A 15894-nucleotide genomic window follows, 5' to 3' on the forward strand; every position below is an offset into this window, starting at 1 on the left:
TAGGGAGAGAGAGAGAGGCTGTGGTATGTTGAATTACTGGGTGAACGAGTAGTCTTTGGGGTACTGCAAATCTGTGTCTTTAATGATGCTTTGCTGCTACTTGTGCGTGGGCGGGGGAGTTGGGGCGGTTTTGGGGTTCTAACATTTAACTGTCATTCATTCTTTGGGCTACTTCTCTGTTTTCGTGGATGTTTGTGAAGAAAAAGCATTTCAGGATGTATATAGTATACATTTCTCTGACATTAAATGTACCTATTGAAACCTATTGATAATCGGGGGAAAAAACTTTCACATAATATTAACACAAATGGGTGACAAGTGAGGTGGAAAATCTAGTCAGGTGGGAGAAGGCAGCATACATGAGGTTTAGGAAGCAAGGATCAGATGGGTCTATTGGGGAATATAGGGTAGCAAGAAAGGAGCTTAAGAAGGGGCTGAGAAGAGCAAGAAGGGAACATGAGAAGGCCTTGGCGAGTAGGATAAAGGAAAACCCCAAGGCATTCTTCAATTATGTGAAGAACAAAAGGATGACAGGAGTGAAGGTAGGACTGATTAGAGATAAAGGTGGGAAGATGTGCCTGGAGGCTGTGGAAGTGAGCGAGATCCTCAATGAATACAGGTGGCCCCCGCTTTTTGAATGTTCGCATTACGAAACCTCACTGTTATAAAAGACCTACATTAGCACCCTGTTTTTGCTTTCAGAAGGTGTTTCCACTGTTATGAAAAAAATCAGCGCGCGATAAAAGGCAGTGCGCGCCCCGAGCAGCCGCTGTCCCCCGGATTTGGAACGGCATTGCCTTAACACATTGCATTGAGCAGCTGTTAGCAAGGTGAGTTCTAAAGGTGTCGGAAAGGCCTGAAAGAGCTCGTAAGGGTGTTACACTTAGCGTAAAACTAGACATAATGAAGCGTTTTGATCATGGTGAACAAAGTAAGGACAATGTGAGTTTGGCTTGTGGAAGCTGACAAAGATGATGTTGAAGAGGTTTTGGCTTCCCATGACCAAGAACTGATAGATGAAGAGCTGATGCAATTGGAAGAGGAAAGGATAACAATCGAAACCGAATTCATTAGCGAAATGAACGTGAAGCAACTGCATGATATTTTCGCTGCAATGATAAAGTATGACTTTAGTTTTGAAGGGATACGTAGGTTTAGGGGATATTTGCAGGATGGTTTGAGTCTTTACAAAGAACTGTATGATAGAAAAATGCACGAGGCTCAGCAGTCAAGCAAGCCTTCCACATCAGCCATAGCAGACGACGAACCTCGACCTTCGACATCGAGGCAGGCAGTCATAGGAGAAGATGAGCTGCCTGCTCTAATGGAAACAGATGACAAGATGACACCTCAGTGTCCCACCACCCCAACCCCCAGGCCGCGGACAGATACTGATTCGCGGAGAATGCAGCGGTAGCCGGGAGACACACAGCACATCTTTAAGAAAAAAGCCGAAATAAACATGCTAATTAATTAGGTGCCGCCCGACACGTAATTGTCGGCCCAGATCAGAGGCGATGCAATCGGCAATAGATTGGAAAGATTTAAGAGACTCTTTGATAGACACATGGAGGGTTATGTGGGAGGGAAGGGTTAGATTGATTTTAGAGTTGGTTAAAAGGTTGGCACAACTCCAAAGGCCAAAGGGCCTGTACTGTTCTGTAATGTTGTGTACTACCTTATTTCTCTTCCATAAATCCAGCTTGACTCCATGTGGTCACATTATTTTCTCTTCTACCACATCCTCAGTGATACTGATACTGTGGACCACTGGGTTCCCTCTAACCTGCATGGCTGTGCAGTCACGCAGTACTGAAATGTTGCCAGCATTTGAAATCTGTGTCAATATAATAATGAAATACCCTGTAATAACATGTTCATCAATGTAATCCATAAATTTTCTAAATAATAAATACATCACAAACTTTGAAACATTTTAGTGCTTCAACGTATTTGCATTTTCAGTGTTTTAAGTTACAACATTTACAAATTGTAGCAATAAATACAGAATGGAAGTTCATTGTTAATAAACAGCTGCCCACTGAACACTTAAGTTTAAAAGTTTTCGAAACATGAAAGATTTTCATTATACCCTTCAATTAATAAAGAAAATCAAAAGTATGTGATTTTTCAATTTTCATTCTAAATATTCATAGCATGCATTTTACAAAAAAGACACACAATTTTCAAGCCTTGTAAACTGTCCTGCTCAGATCAATGGTTGGCCCATGCAGCTGTAAAGTAAATTAGAGGGAATGTTACAGAGGGACATTAAGGTGGTTGGTCTACACTTCTCTGTTTTATTGGTTCCCTTTTTCTGAAATGCATATAGACTTCCAGTTACAGAGCACCTCTCATGACCTCCGTGTCCCCGAACCCTTTATAACCAGTGAAGTTTATCCTTGGTGTGATCATTTGGGATTGTAGCGAGCTTTGTTCTTGACTGGTTCCCACAATGGTAATGGATCAGACAATTTGTGTCAGGATAAATATCGTCCAGTGTATCAGGGATAATTCTGCAACTTTCAGATCCATTGGATCCACCTCAGAGAAGAGATGAGGCCTGGATTTAACTCCGAAAGGTTACACCTGGAACACTGCAGGTCTCCCTTGGATCAACACCGGAGGCTCATTTGTTCTCAAGTGTGTGGCCGGGGACTAGAACATCGAACAGCACAGGAACAGTTCCAGAACATCCTGACTCCAGGATGAGCTGCCTCCACAGCATTCCTGGTGTAAAAAACAAACCTGTGACTCATTGTACAAATAGACAAAGACTAGATACAAGTATTGAATACTTGGGGCTGTCCCTTGCTATCAGAGTGTGTGTCTGTGGGCTACAGGTTCAAAGTACGTTTATTATCGAAGTATGCATAGATTATACAGACTTGAGATTCGTCTCCTTCCAGGCAGCCACAGAACAAAGAAACCCAATAGAACCTATTAAAAATAGACCATCAAACAGCCAATATGTCAATGAAAAGAAACAAATCGTGCAAACAATACAAGTAAGCAAATAGCTTCAGAACTAAAGTTTTATGAAAGACATGAAGCCAGCTATCACTGTAGCTGGAGCAAGTCACAGCTTCAGTTCAGTATAGAGCCATGTAAACATTGTGAGACTACAGACATGAAGCCAGGCAATTCTGGTGCTTCAGGCTCCCTTCCCCTTTTCCCAACCATAATTCCCTTCTTCTACCTCCTTCCCACTGCAGCCGAAACAGGCCACAGCTTCAGTTCAGCGCAGAGCCGGGGAGTAGTAGTAGTAGTAGTAGTAGTAGTGGTAGTGGTCATACTTTATTGATCCCAGGGGAAATTGGTTTTCATTACAGTTGCTCCATAAATAATAAATAGTAATAGAACCATAAATAGTTAAATAGTAATATGTAAATTATGCCAGGAAATAAGTCCAGGACCAGCCTATTGACTCAGGGTGTCTGACCCTCCAAGGGAGGAGTTGTAAAGTTTGATGGCCACAGGCAGGAATGACTTCCTATGACTCTCTGTGTTGCATCTCGGTGGAATGAGTCTCTGGCTGAATGTACTCCTGTGCCCACCCAGTACATTATGTAGTGGATGGGAGACATTGTCCAAGATGGCATGCAACTTAGACAGCATCCTCTTTTCAGACACCACCGTCAGAGAGTCCAGTTCCATCCCCACAACGTCACTGGCCTTATGAATGAGTTTGTTGATTCTGTTGCTGTCTGCCACCCTCAGCCTGCTGCCCCAGCACACAACAGCAAACATGATAGCACTGGCCACCACAGACTCAGCATCGTCCGGCAGATGTTAAAGGACCTCAGTCTTCTCAGGAAATAGAGACAGCTCTGGCCCTTCTTGTAGACAGCCTCAGTGCTCTTTGACCAGTCCAGTTTATTGTCAATTCGTATCCCCAGGTATTTGTAATCCTCCACCATGTCCACATTGACCCCCTGGATGGAAACAGGCGTCGCTGGTACCTTAGCTCTCCTCAGGTCTACCACCAGCTCCTTAGTCTTTTTCTCATTAAGCTGCAGATAATTCTGCTCACACCATGTGACAAAGTTTCCTACCGTAGCCCTGTACTCAGCCTCATCTCCCTTGCTGATGCATCCAACTATGGCAGAGTCATCAGAAAACTTCTGAAGATGACAAGACTCTGTGCAGTAGTTGAAGTCCGAGGTGTAAATGGTGAAGAGAAAGGGAGACAAGACAGTCCCCTGTGAAGCCCCAGTGCTGCTGATAACTCTGTCGGACACACAGTGTTGCAAGCACACGTACTGTGGTCTGCCAGTCAGGTAATCAAGAATCCATGACACCAGGAAAGCATCCACCTGCATCGCTGTCAGCTTCTCCCCCAGCAGAGCAGGGCGGATGGTGTTGAACACACTGGAGAAATCAAAAAACATGACCCGAACAGTGCTCGCTGGCTTGTCCAGGTGGGTGTAGACACGGTTCAGCAGGTAGACGATGGCATCCTCAACTTCTAGTCGGGGCTGGTAGGCAGACTGGAGGGGATCTAAGTGTGGCCTGACCATAGGCCAGAGCAGCTCCAGAACAAGTCTCTCCAGGGTCTTCATGATGTGGGAGGTCAATGCCACCGGTCTGTAGTCATTGAGGCCGCTGGGGCGCGGTGTCTTCGGCACAGGGACGAGGCAGGACGTCTTCCACAGCACAGGAACCCTCCGGAGCCTCAGGCTCAGGTTGAATACATGGTGAAGTACTCCACATAGCTGAGGGGCACAGGCTTTGAGCACCCTGGTACTGACACCATCCAGCCCTGCAGCCTTGCTTGGGTTGAGACGTTTCAGCTGTCTTCTCACCTGTTCAGCTGTGAAGCCCACCGTGGTGGTTTCGTGTGGGGAAGGGGTATAGTCATGAGAGCAGGGTGGGGGACTGTGAGGAGGGGTAGGAGGGGAGAGTGGAATATGTGTTGGTTGGGGGCCGACAACAGATGACTCATGTGGGAGGTGGGCGGGGGCCACACTGTCAAATCTGTTAAAGAACAGGTTAAGTTCATTGGCCCTGTCCACACTGCCTTCAGCTCCTCTGTTGCTAGTTTACCAGAACCCAGTGATGGTCCTCATCCCTCTCCAGACCTCTCTCATGTTGTTCTGCTGGAGTTTCCACTCAAGCTTCCTCCTGTACCTGTCTTTAGCCTCCCTGATCCTGGCTTTCAGGTCACTCTGTATTGCCCTCAGCTCCTCCCTATTTCCATCTCTAAATGCCCTCTTTTTAGCGTTCAGGATGTCCTTATTGTCCTTTGTCACCCATGGCTTGTTATTTGAATAACAAAGGACGGTTCTTGTCGGAACATTGCAGTCCACACAGAAGTTGATGTAATCAGTGATGCACTCTGTGAGCCCATCAATATCCTCTCCATGTGGCTCATAGAGTGCCTGCCAGTCTGTCACCTCAAAACAACTCTGGAGCGCCTCATAAGCCTCCTCCAAAGCAGTGAGCAGACCATTGGATCCAGCTCAGAGAGGAGATGAGGCCCCAGTTTAACTCTGAAAGGTCACACCCGAAACACTCGGGTGTCCCTCGGATTTGCACCGAAAGCTCATTTGTGCTCAGGTCATCAGAGCAACATGCAAACTGCTGGAGGAACACAGGCGGTCAGGCAGCATCTATGGACGTGAATAAACAATCGATATTTTGGGCCGAAACGTCAACTGCTTCTTCCTCTCCATAGATCAGGGGTTCCCAACCTTTCTTCTGCCAGGCACCAATACCATCAAGCAAGGGGCCTGTGTACCCCAGGGTGGGAACCCTGCCATAGATGCTGCCTGACCTGCTGAGTTCCTCCAGCATTTTGTGTGTGTTGCTCAAAGTTTCCAGCATCTGCGGAATCTCTTGAGGTTATCAGGATGTGTATCTGTGGGTTATAGCTTATCCAGGTGTGTGTTGTTACAGTGTGCCTCTCTGAGTTGAACTATCTTACTGTGCTGTGGTATAGCAGAGCATGGACTTGCTCTCATGTGACAGGATCAAAAGCTGAATCTGGTTTAATATCACCGGCCTCTGTCGTGAAATTTGTTGTTTTGCGGCAATGTATAATTTTAAATACTATAATTTACTATGAGATTTTATATATATACACACATAATTAAGTATATAGTGCAAGAAGAGAGCAAAAAACAGAAAGAGTGTACTTACAGTGCTATGCAAAAGTCTTAGGCACATATATCTAGCTAGTATTGTATTGTCAACATGGAACTAGAGCGCGTTTGTAAATCTGGCCGGAGCAAAGGATGTTGGGAATGGCGAGAGTGGAGCGCCTCAAGAAGGTGAGGGGCAGGTGGCTGTGTAGGAGTGCCAGGGGCCAGTGGTGGGGGACAGGTACAGAAACAGCCAGCCCTGAGACACCTGGCAAGGTAATTTAATTCCAAACAAGTGGTTTGTTCATCATTAGATGGTCTGTGGTGTTTCATGCTCCCTCTCCTCTCCCTTTCTCCTTTCCCAGCCGTGATTCCCCTCTCCCTGCCCCCTTCCCACTCTCAGTCCACAATAGAGCCCCATCTCAGAATCAGGTTTATCATCACTCACGTATGCCATAATTTTTTTTTGCAACAGCAACGGCATTACAGTGCAATACATAAAATTATTACAGTACTGTGCAAGTGTCTCAGGCACCCTAGCTATAATATGTGCCAAAAACATTTGCACGGTACTGTAGGTTCATTCAGAAACCAGATGGCAGAGGAAAGAAGCTGTTCCTGAACAACTTAGTGTGTGCTTTCAGACTGTTATACGTCCTCCCTGATGGCAGTGCTGAGAAGAGGCATGTCATACTCCCGTGGGCCTGCTCTGCTGATTACCCCTGCTATGTACCCTGAGAGAGCTGCGGACGGGCGGAAGGGAGCAGGGTGCCCAGGGAAAGCAGAGACACCAACGTCATCTCCAGTTTCCCCATTGCAGTCACAAGAGTTCTGGCCACAGCTATCACTTCCCTTGAGGAACAGGAACAGGAATTGTTCCGATCCCCTTGCTAATCACCTCTGCTGTTTGTCGGAGCTGACTGTGCTGAAACTGCCTCTTCCCTTTCCTGCAGCACAATAACAACTAAACTGGCAATTGTCGGGGTCGACCGTGGATGTTGGATCCTAGCTGTCTATGCAAGCCAGGGCAGTACGATATGGAGAGCAAGCTGTTGCCCATACAGCAGTCTCCCCATCCACACAGCTGATGAACCCAAAGGAATGGCAGACGGATACAGTTCGGCATCAGCTGCATTGCAGGAATTTCCGGTCAGCATTGAACTCAGTGTAGGACTGACTTAGGGACGCCAGCTGCAGATTTACTTCTGAAGACTTCCCTATGAGTGGGTATGGCAGCGGAGGTTTGAGATCAGAGTTTTCCTTCTCCCAGATGAGCTGCCAACCACGGCTGACAAGCCCCATATAGTTAAAAACTATAGAAACAAAAACTGAGAACCAACCAAAGTGCAAAAGAAAACAAATAGTGCAAATAAAAAATAAATAACACTGAGAACACAAGCTGTAGGATCATTGACAACTGAGTCTGTAGGTTGTGGAATCAGTTCCGAGTTGAGGTGAGTGAAGTTATCCACGCTAGTTCAGGAGCCGGATGATTGGAGAGTAACGACTGTTTCTGAACCTGCTGGTGTGGGACTTAAAGCTCCTGTACCTCCTGCCTGATGGAGAGCATGACCAGAAAGTGCAAATAACAAACTGTTTTGATGTTACTTCTGAGGAAACGTACTGTACACAGGTTAGATCAGTAAAGTAGTAAACTGGTTTATTGTAGTCGTGTACCTTGAACAATTTGTCCTGTAGATAGTTCACACAGATCATTTCATCACAACAGTGCATTGAGGTTAGCACAAGGGCTAAACAATAACAGAATGCAGAATCAAGTGTTACAGTGACAGAGAAAGTGCAGTGCAGGCAGACAATAAGGTCATGACCAGGTATACAGTATTGTGAAGTCCCTTTTATCATACTGGGAGCTCTTCAGAAGCCATCTGACATCAGGGTACAAGCTGTCTTTCACTACAGATCCAGTATGTTTTATTGGCTACAAAATATTCCTAGACAGGTGTAATGTGAATACAAGATGACTCTATTTTAATTTGGATTGTTTTATAACACGTATTAGTTAGACCAGCTCCCTCTGGGCACAGTGTTATTCAGATTAAGTTATCAATAGCCTGTTGTTAGCACAGCAGTTGGAAATTTGACTTTTCGTACAGAACTGAGATGTCCCACAGATAACGTCCCTGTTCTTCCTGATCAGACAAAAGGAGCCTTCAGCCGTGAAACACCTTTGATGACAATGCAGCGTGCTAGTGTAGCAGTGCCAGCGATCCAGGTTCAATTCCCGCCACTGTCTGTCAGGCGTTTGTATGTTCTCCCTGTAACTGCATGCTGCTCCACTTTCCTCCCACATTCCAAAGACGTACAGGTTAGTGGATTAATTGGTCTCGGGTGTAATCGTGCGGCATGGGTTCATTGGGCCAGAAGGGCCTGTTATTGCACTGAATCTATAAAAGAAATAATTAGTCCTGACGAAGGGTCTCGGCCTGAAACGTCGACTGCGCCTCTTCCTATAGATGCTGCCTGGCCTGCTGCGTTCACCAGCAACTTTGATGTGTGTTGCTTGAATTTCCAGCATCTGCAGAATTCCTGTTGTTTAAAGAAATAAATAAATGGGTTTATTATTGTCACATTTCAAGGTACAGTGAAAACCTTAAACAGGAGAGATTCTGGAAATGCTCAAAATCTGGAGAAACACCCACAAAATGCGGGAAGAACTCAGCAGGTCAGGAATGAACAGCCGACGTTTTGGGGCCTAGACCTTACATCAGATGATCAGACAATCCTGATGAAGGGTCTCACAGCAACTGTTTATTCCCCTCTAAAGATGCTGCCCGAATTGCTGAGTTCAATGGTTCCATTTAATGTCAGAGAATGTACACGGGTATACAACCTGAAATTCTTACTCTTCGCAGACATTCTCGCAACAGAAGGAAAACCCCCAAAGAATGAATGTCAGAAGATGTTAGAACCCCAAAGCCCCTCACACACACAAGTAGCAGCAAAGCATCGACCCTCCATCCTTCCCTCCCCCCACTTGTTCCAGCAGGAAGCATAAGCCCCTCCCACCACCCACCAAGCAAGCAATTGCAAAAATCCCGAAGAGACCATGATATCAGTCCATCAAAAACTACAGTTATAACCCAGCATGGCTTAGAATCAGAGAGCAATACAGCACAGAAATAGGCCCTTCATCCCATCTAGTCAGTGCTGAACTATTAATCTATCTAGTCCCATCGACCTGCCCCTGGACCATAGCCTTCCATACCCCTCCCAGAGTCACCTCTACTTTCTGAGGAGACTGAGGTCCTTTGGTGTATGTAGGCCTCTCCTCACATGTTCTACCAGTCTGTTGTCACCAGTACAATCTTCTACAGAATGGTGTGGTGTGCTGGGCAATGGCATCAACACGGGTGATTGCCAACAGCCTCAATAAACTGATTAGAAAGGCTGGCTCTGTTATAGGAGTCAAACTGGACACACTGGAGGCTGTGGTAGAACAAAGGACCTGACAGAAAATCCTGGCAATTCTGGACAATGGTTCTCACTCTCTGCATGCCACCTTGGCTGAACAGAGGAACACCTTTAGTATTGGACTAAGACAACTACGCTGCTCCAAAGAGCACTATATGAGGTCATTCTTACCGTCGGCATGAGGCTCTGTAATGAGCCAAGGAAGTGATGATCCCCCTCTTGTTAGACTGATTGAGGTAACTTACTTTTTGTTCTTTGTTACTACTCTTCTACTATCTGTATGTCTGTGTACCTGTAATGCATCTGTGACTCTCTACTTTCAATAAAATACCAATGGATCTATCCAATCAAACTTCTCTTGAGTGTTGCACTCAAATCCGCATGCACCACTTCCACTGGCAGCTCATTCCACACACTCACCACCCTCTGAGTGAGGAAGTTCCCCACATGTTACCCTTTAACATTTTACCTTTCACCCTTAACCCACGACCTCCAGCTCTCGTCCCACCCAACCTCAGTGGAAAAAGCCTGCTTGCATTTACCCTATCTCTATCCTCCATAACTGTCTACCTCTATCAAATCTCCTCTCAATCTTCGATACTCCAGGAAATAAGGTCCCAGCCTATTCAACTTTCCTTATAACTCACGTCCTCAAGTCCCCGAAAGCATCTTAGTTGTTATGGGCCAGTTAGCCTGAAAGCCTTTATCTCAGCAGTCCGACAATGACTGAGAGTGGATATAATACGAAAACAGCCCCTTTTACCCACTGGTCCTCCCAAACACGGCAACCTCCCTGACCAGAGAGTGGATATAATACGAAAACAGCCCCTTTTACCCACTGGTCCTCCCAAACACGGCAACCTCCCTGACCAGAGAGTGGATATGGAACAAAAAAACCCTTTTTACCCACTGGTCCTCCCAAACACGGCAACCTCCCTGACCAGAGAGTGGATATAATACGAAAACAGCCCCTTTTACCCACTGGTCCTGCCAAACACGGCAACCTCCCTGACCAGAGAGTGGATGTGGTACAAAAAAACCCTTTTTACCCACTGGTCCTGCCAAACACGGCAACCTCCCTGACCAGAGAGTGGATGTGGTACAAAAAAACCCTTTTTACCCACTGGTCCTGCCAAACACGGCAACCTCCCTGCAGCCTTAACCCTTCCTCCTTTAATCTACTCTGTTCAACCTCTGATCTGATATCCCCAGATGTGAGGTCTGCCGAGAAGATCATCAGGGTCTCTCTTCCCGCCACACAGACATTTACACCACACGCTGCATCCGCAAAGAAAACAGCATTATGAAGGACCCCACGCACCCCTCATACAAACTCTTCTCCCTCCTGCCATCTGGCAAAAGGCACCGAAGCATTCGGGCTGTCACGACCAGACTATGTAACAGTTTCTTCCCCCAAGCCATCAGACTCCTCAATACCCAGAGCCTGGCTTGACACCAACGTACTGCCCTCTACTGTGCCTGTTGTCTTGTTTATTATTTATCATAATGCCTGCACTGTTTTGTGCACTTTATGCAGTCCTGGATAGGTCTGTAGTCCACTGTAGTTTTTGTGTTTTTTTCTTACGTAGTTCAGTGTAGTTTTTGTATTGTTTCATGTAGCACCATGGTCCTGGAAAACGTTGTCTCATTTTTACTATGTTCTGTACCAGCAGTTATGGTTGAAATGACAATAAAAAGTGACGACTTGACTTGAAGCTGCCAAACTCCAAAGCAGTAGCTGTATATGTCACATCACTCCTCCTTGCAAATTAGAAATTGATTATATTAACAAATTAAGGCACAATAACTGCTGTTTCTGTATCATTTTGCATCACATACTGCCCTCACTCTCCATGTAACAATGCATGCAATGCCCCTCATTTCCGTGTAAGACTCATCACTCGCTGTCTGAGTTTTTCCCTCCCCTGTACTTTAGGCAGCTGTTGTTGGGGTTGCTGGTTTCAATTCCATTCAAGATTGTTCCATGTCATTTCCAGTACACCAGTGCAATGAAGAACCAAATCATTGATACTTCTGATTTGATACAGCACAAAAAACACAATAGGATGAACAGCACATGAAATGTAAATACATACAATTAGCTTATATACATTGATTGTATGTTCATAAAGTGACACTGAGCTGAGGAGCGTCTGTACATAAGGTGACTGACAGGAAAGGAGAAACTAGTGGTGTTTGGGGGTGTGAAGGGGTGAGTTAGTGGGTGGAGGTGTTGATCAGCCTCACTGCTTGGGGAAAGTGACTGTTTTTGAGTCTGGTGGTCCTGGTGTAGATGCTACATAGCCTCCTCCCTGATGGGAATGGGATCAGACAGTCCATGAGCAGGGTGGATTTGGGAATCCAGACCCTCTGCTGTATCGATTCTCACTCTCACTCTCACCCCTCCTTATCTCCAGCAAGCTGCCCTCATCTGTTCCCCCAAACCTAGCCACCTCCCTGGCCTGCCATCCATCCCCGCCTCACGCACACGAGGGCTGGCTGGCATGGCAACATAGCAGTTAGCGCAGTGGCTTGACAGCAGTAGCAATCACCCATCGGGGCTGTCTGTACGTTTTCCCTGTGAACCAGCTGCTCCACTTGACTCCCACATTCCAAAGGCATGCGGGCTAGCTGTGGCTGTGCCATGTGATGCCAGAAGCGTGGCGACCCCCAGCAGACCCCTGCTGATTTGATTGGACACAAACAACACATTTCACTGTATGTTTCAATGTACGTGTGACAAATAAAGCTCATCTTTCAGCGTTAATCTCTGGAGGGCAAAATCCATATCCTTCCCTCCCTTGGAACCAGATCTCTGAAATCTGAAACGCAAGAGATTCTGCAGATATTGGAAACCCAGAGCAACACGCACAAAGTGCTGAAGGAACTCAGCAGGTCAGGCAGTGTCTGTGGAGGAAATGAACAATTTCCAAAGTGAATTCTAATGATGCGTGTCAGCGTCGGATACAACGATCAGTGTCTCAGTGCAACCACAACAATGCCTTCCTCAGTTCCTCTGTGTGTGTCATAGTCAGAGAACACTACAGTACAGAAACAGGCCCTTCACCCCATCTAGACCGTCGAACTATTATTCTCCCTAGTCCATCGACCCACACCCGGCCCATAATCCTCCATACCCCCCCCCCCCCCATCCATGTATCTCTCCAAACTTCTCCCTAATCCCATCGACCCACACCCGGACCATAGTCCTCCATATCCCTCCCATCCATGTACCTATCCAAACTTCTCCCTAGTCCCATCGACCCACACCTGGACCATAGCCCTCCATATCCCTCCCATCCATGTACCTATCCAAACTTGTCTTAAATTGTGCAATTGAACCCGCTTCCACTACTTCCACTGGCAGCTCATTCCACACTCTCACCACCCTGTGAAGAAGTTCCTCTTAAATATTTCACCTTTCACCATTAACTAACAAGCTCTAGTTCAATTCTCACCCAGCCTCAGAGGAAAAAGCCTGCTTGTCATTTTGTTTGTTTGTTTGAGTGTGTGTGTGAAAGAGAAAGAGAGCAAGTGTGACTTAGTCAATGGCAGGAAGAAAAAGTCAGGGTTGAGAGGTCAGAAGTCGGCTCGGTTGTTGTAGTGACTGTGAACAGGCAGCAGGAAGAGAGAAGAGAGGGTAACAATGCACTGTGTGCAATTGGCCAGGTGTCATCTAAAATAGGCGACCAGAGACTGCGGATGCATGCAGCTCGAAACCACTAAAATTAGCTGAACTTTAAACAAGTTTCCACCTGCCCCAAACCTCAGCTGGTTATGTAGTAATACGAAGAATCTGGTTTTATTTCTGTATATTCGCTTGTTACATAGCCATTCTCAGAAGTACAAGACTGTGGACTGGTCACTGTGGCAAGGGTGGGTCACCGTTTTCTCTCAAGTGTACAAGTACGTGTATGTTCAGGTGCAACGGAAAGTTAACGGAGAACAGAGAACACGACAGCACAGTACAGGCCCTTCGGCCCACAATGCTGTACGGTTGCTTTAACCCTCTCTAAGATCAATCTAACCCTTCCCTCCAACATACCTCCTACTTTTCTATCATCCATGTGTCTATCTAAGAGTCTCTTAAATGTTCTTAATATACTTGCTTCTACCACCACTCCTGGCAGCAAGTTCCACACACCCACTTCTGACATCTCCTCTGTACTTTCTTCCAATCACTTTAAAATGATTCCCCTTGTATTAGCCATTTCCATCCTTTGACTATGCACCTGATCTACTGTAAACCTCATATCATCTTGTACACCTCTGTCCAGCCACCTGCAATCCCCCTTTGCTCCAAAGAGAAGATCCCTAGCTTTTACTTAGAATGTAGAAGAGTACTGCACAGCGACAGAACCGTCTGCTGAAGATGTTGTGTTGAAGTAACTAAACTGGTAATTGAATCTCTTCAGCCTGTACAATGTCCATATCCGCCCAGTCTCTCACCCAGCCCTAGCAACGCATTCCAGACAGCCTCCACTTTCTTTGTTTAAAAAGTTCAAAGTAAATTTTATTAATAAATTTTTTTATTATCCCAAAAAAACCTTGCCCCACACATCCCCTCTTACCTGCAAAGCATACCGTCTGGTATTAGATATTGCAACCCTGGGCAAAAGGCTGCTGTCTGTCTGCTCTATCTATGCCTCTCATAGTCTTATAAACTTGTATCAGATTTCCCCTCAGCCTTCGCCACTCTAGAGAAAACAACCCAAGTTTGTCCGACCTCTCATTATAGCGCGTGCCCTCTAATCCAGGCAGCACCCTGGTAAACCTCTTCTGCACTATCTCTAAAGCCTCAACATCCTTCTGATAATACGGTGAGCAGAGCTGTATGCAACACTCCAGATGTGGCCTAAGCAGAGTTTTATAAAGCTACAACATAACTTCCTGACTCTTGAACTCAGAGTCTTGACTAAATAAAGGCAGTGTAGCATGCAGTTTCTGTACCATCCTGTCAGCCTGTGCTTAGAGCAGCATCACAAGCACACCAACATCTTACACACGTTCACAAAGTAACAGACCAAACACAAATTGGACCAGAAAGGACAAAGAGGCAAGGTCCATTGGATGCACTGTGCTCCCGGTGTTGCCGTGCTGAGCGAGCGATTCGGACTGTGGTTGTTGGATCAAGAACCGAATGGCTGAAGTGAAGTAGCTGTTCCCGAAGCTGGTGTTGTGGGGCTTCAGGTTTCTGAACCTCGTGCCCAGTGGGAGCTGTGAGGAGGTGACGTGGTCTGGGTGGTGGGGATCTTGATGCTGGATGCTGCCTTCCTGGGGCAACACCTCCTGTGGACAGTACTGATGGTGGAGATGGAAGTGCCTGAGTCCACATTACCCTCACTCTCACTGGCTCTCAGAGCGAAGTGATTGAAAGGCCATAAGACACAGGAGCAGAATTAGGCCACTCGGCCCATTGAGTCTGCTCCACCATTCCACATCAGCTGATTTATTTTCCCTCTCAATTCCATTCTTCCCATAATCTTTGATCTTTGATGCCCTGACTAATCAAGAACCTATCAATCTCTACTTTAAGTATACCCGATGACTTGGCCTCCACAGCCGTCTGTGCTAATGAATTCCACAGATTCACCACCCTCTGGCTAAAGAACCTATTGCATTGTGTCCCTGCTATAATGGGGGAGGAACTTTTAACAACTTAGTTTATTAGCTTTGGGTTCGGATCCAATCCAATCAAATTTTGAATTACATTTAATTTGGACATCTCACAAACCCAAGAGATTGTACAGATGCTGACAATCCAAAGTAACGCACACAAAATGCTGGAGAAATTCAGCAGGTCAGGCAGCATCTATGAAGGGGAATAAACAGTTGACATTTTGGGCCAAGACCCTTCAGTGCTGATGACGGGTCTCATCCTGAAACGCTGACTGTTTAGTATTCTCCGTAGATGCTGTCTGAGCTGCTGAGTTCCTCTGGTATTTTGCGTGCATCACAAACAAGAGAAAATCTGCGACGCTGGAAATCCGAGCAACAGATACAAAATGCTGGAGGATCTCAGCAGGTCAGGCAGCATCTGTGGAAAACAGTAAGCAGTTGAAGTTTCAGGCTGAGACCCTTCATTAAGACTTTTGTGTGTGTGTTGCTTTGGGTTACCCTGTTCAGGGACAGGTTTTAAGAAGGCAAACAGAATTAGCAATGGTCAACCAGTCTGCTTTTATTATATTGCTTCAGAAAGATTGAACTCCAGCCTTCCAAAAAAACTAGAAACTATAACCATAGAAACTACAGCACAGAAACAGGCCTTTTGGCCCTTCTTGGCTGTGCCGAACCATTTTCTGCCTAGTCCCATTGACCTGCACACAGACCATATCCTTCCATACACCTCCCATCCATGTATCTGTCCAATTTATTCTTA

General features: G+C 46.1%; 1 protein-coding gene across 4 annotated transcripts in view; it reads left to right on the plus strand.

Moving 5' to 3' along the window:
* LOC134342642 (neurocalcin-delta-like) overlaps positions 1–15894 on the plus strand; it is a 60786-nt gene that overhangs the window by 19730 nt on the left and 25162 nt on the right. The window contains exon 2 of one of the 4 annotated variants that reach the window (XM_063041005.1): positions 703–830. The exons of 2 other annotated variants lie outside the window; for them this stretch is intronic. The gene's annotated coding sequence lies outside the window, so the exon portion shown is untranslated. The remainder of the gene's footprint in view (positions 1–702; positions 831–15894) is intronic. One more of the 4 variants, XM_063041007.1, reaches the window with a different exon arrangement.

The sequence above is a fragment of the Mobula hypostoma genome, chromosome 2 (assembly GCF_963921235.1).
Source record: "Mobula hypostoma chromosome 2, sMobHyp1.1, whole genome shotgun sequence".
NCBI lineage: Eukaryota > Metazoa > Chordata > Chondrichthyes > Myliobatiformes > Myliobatidae > Mobula > Mobula hypostoma.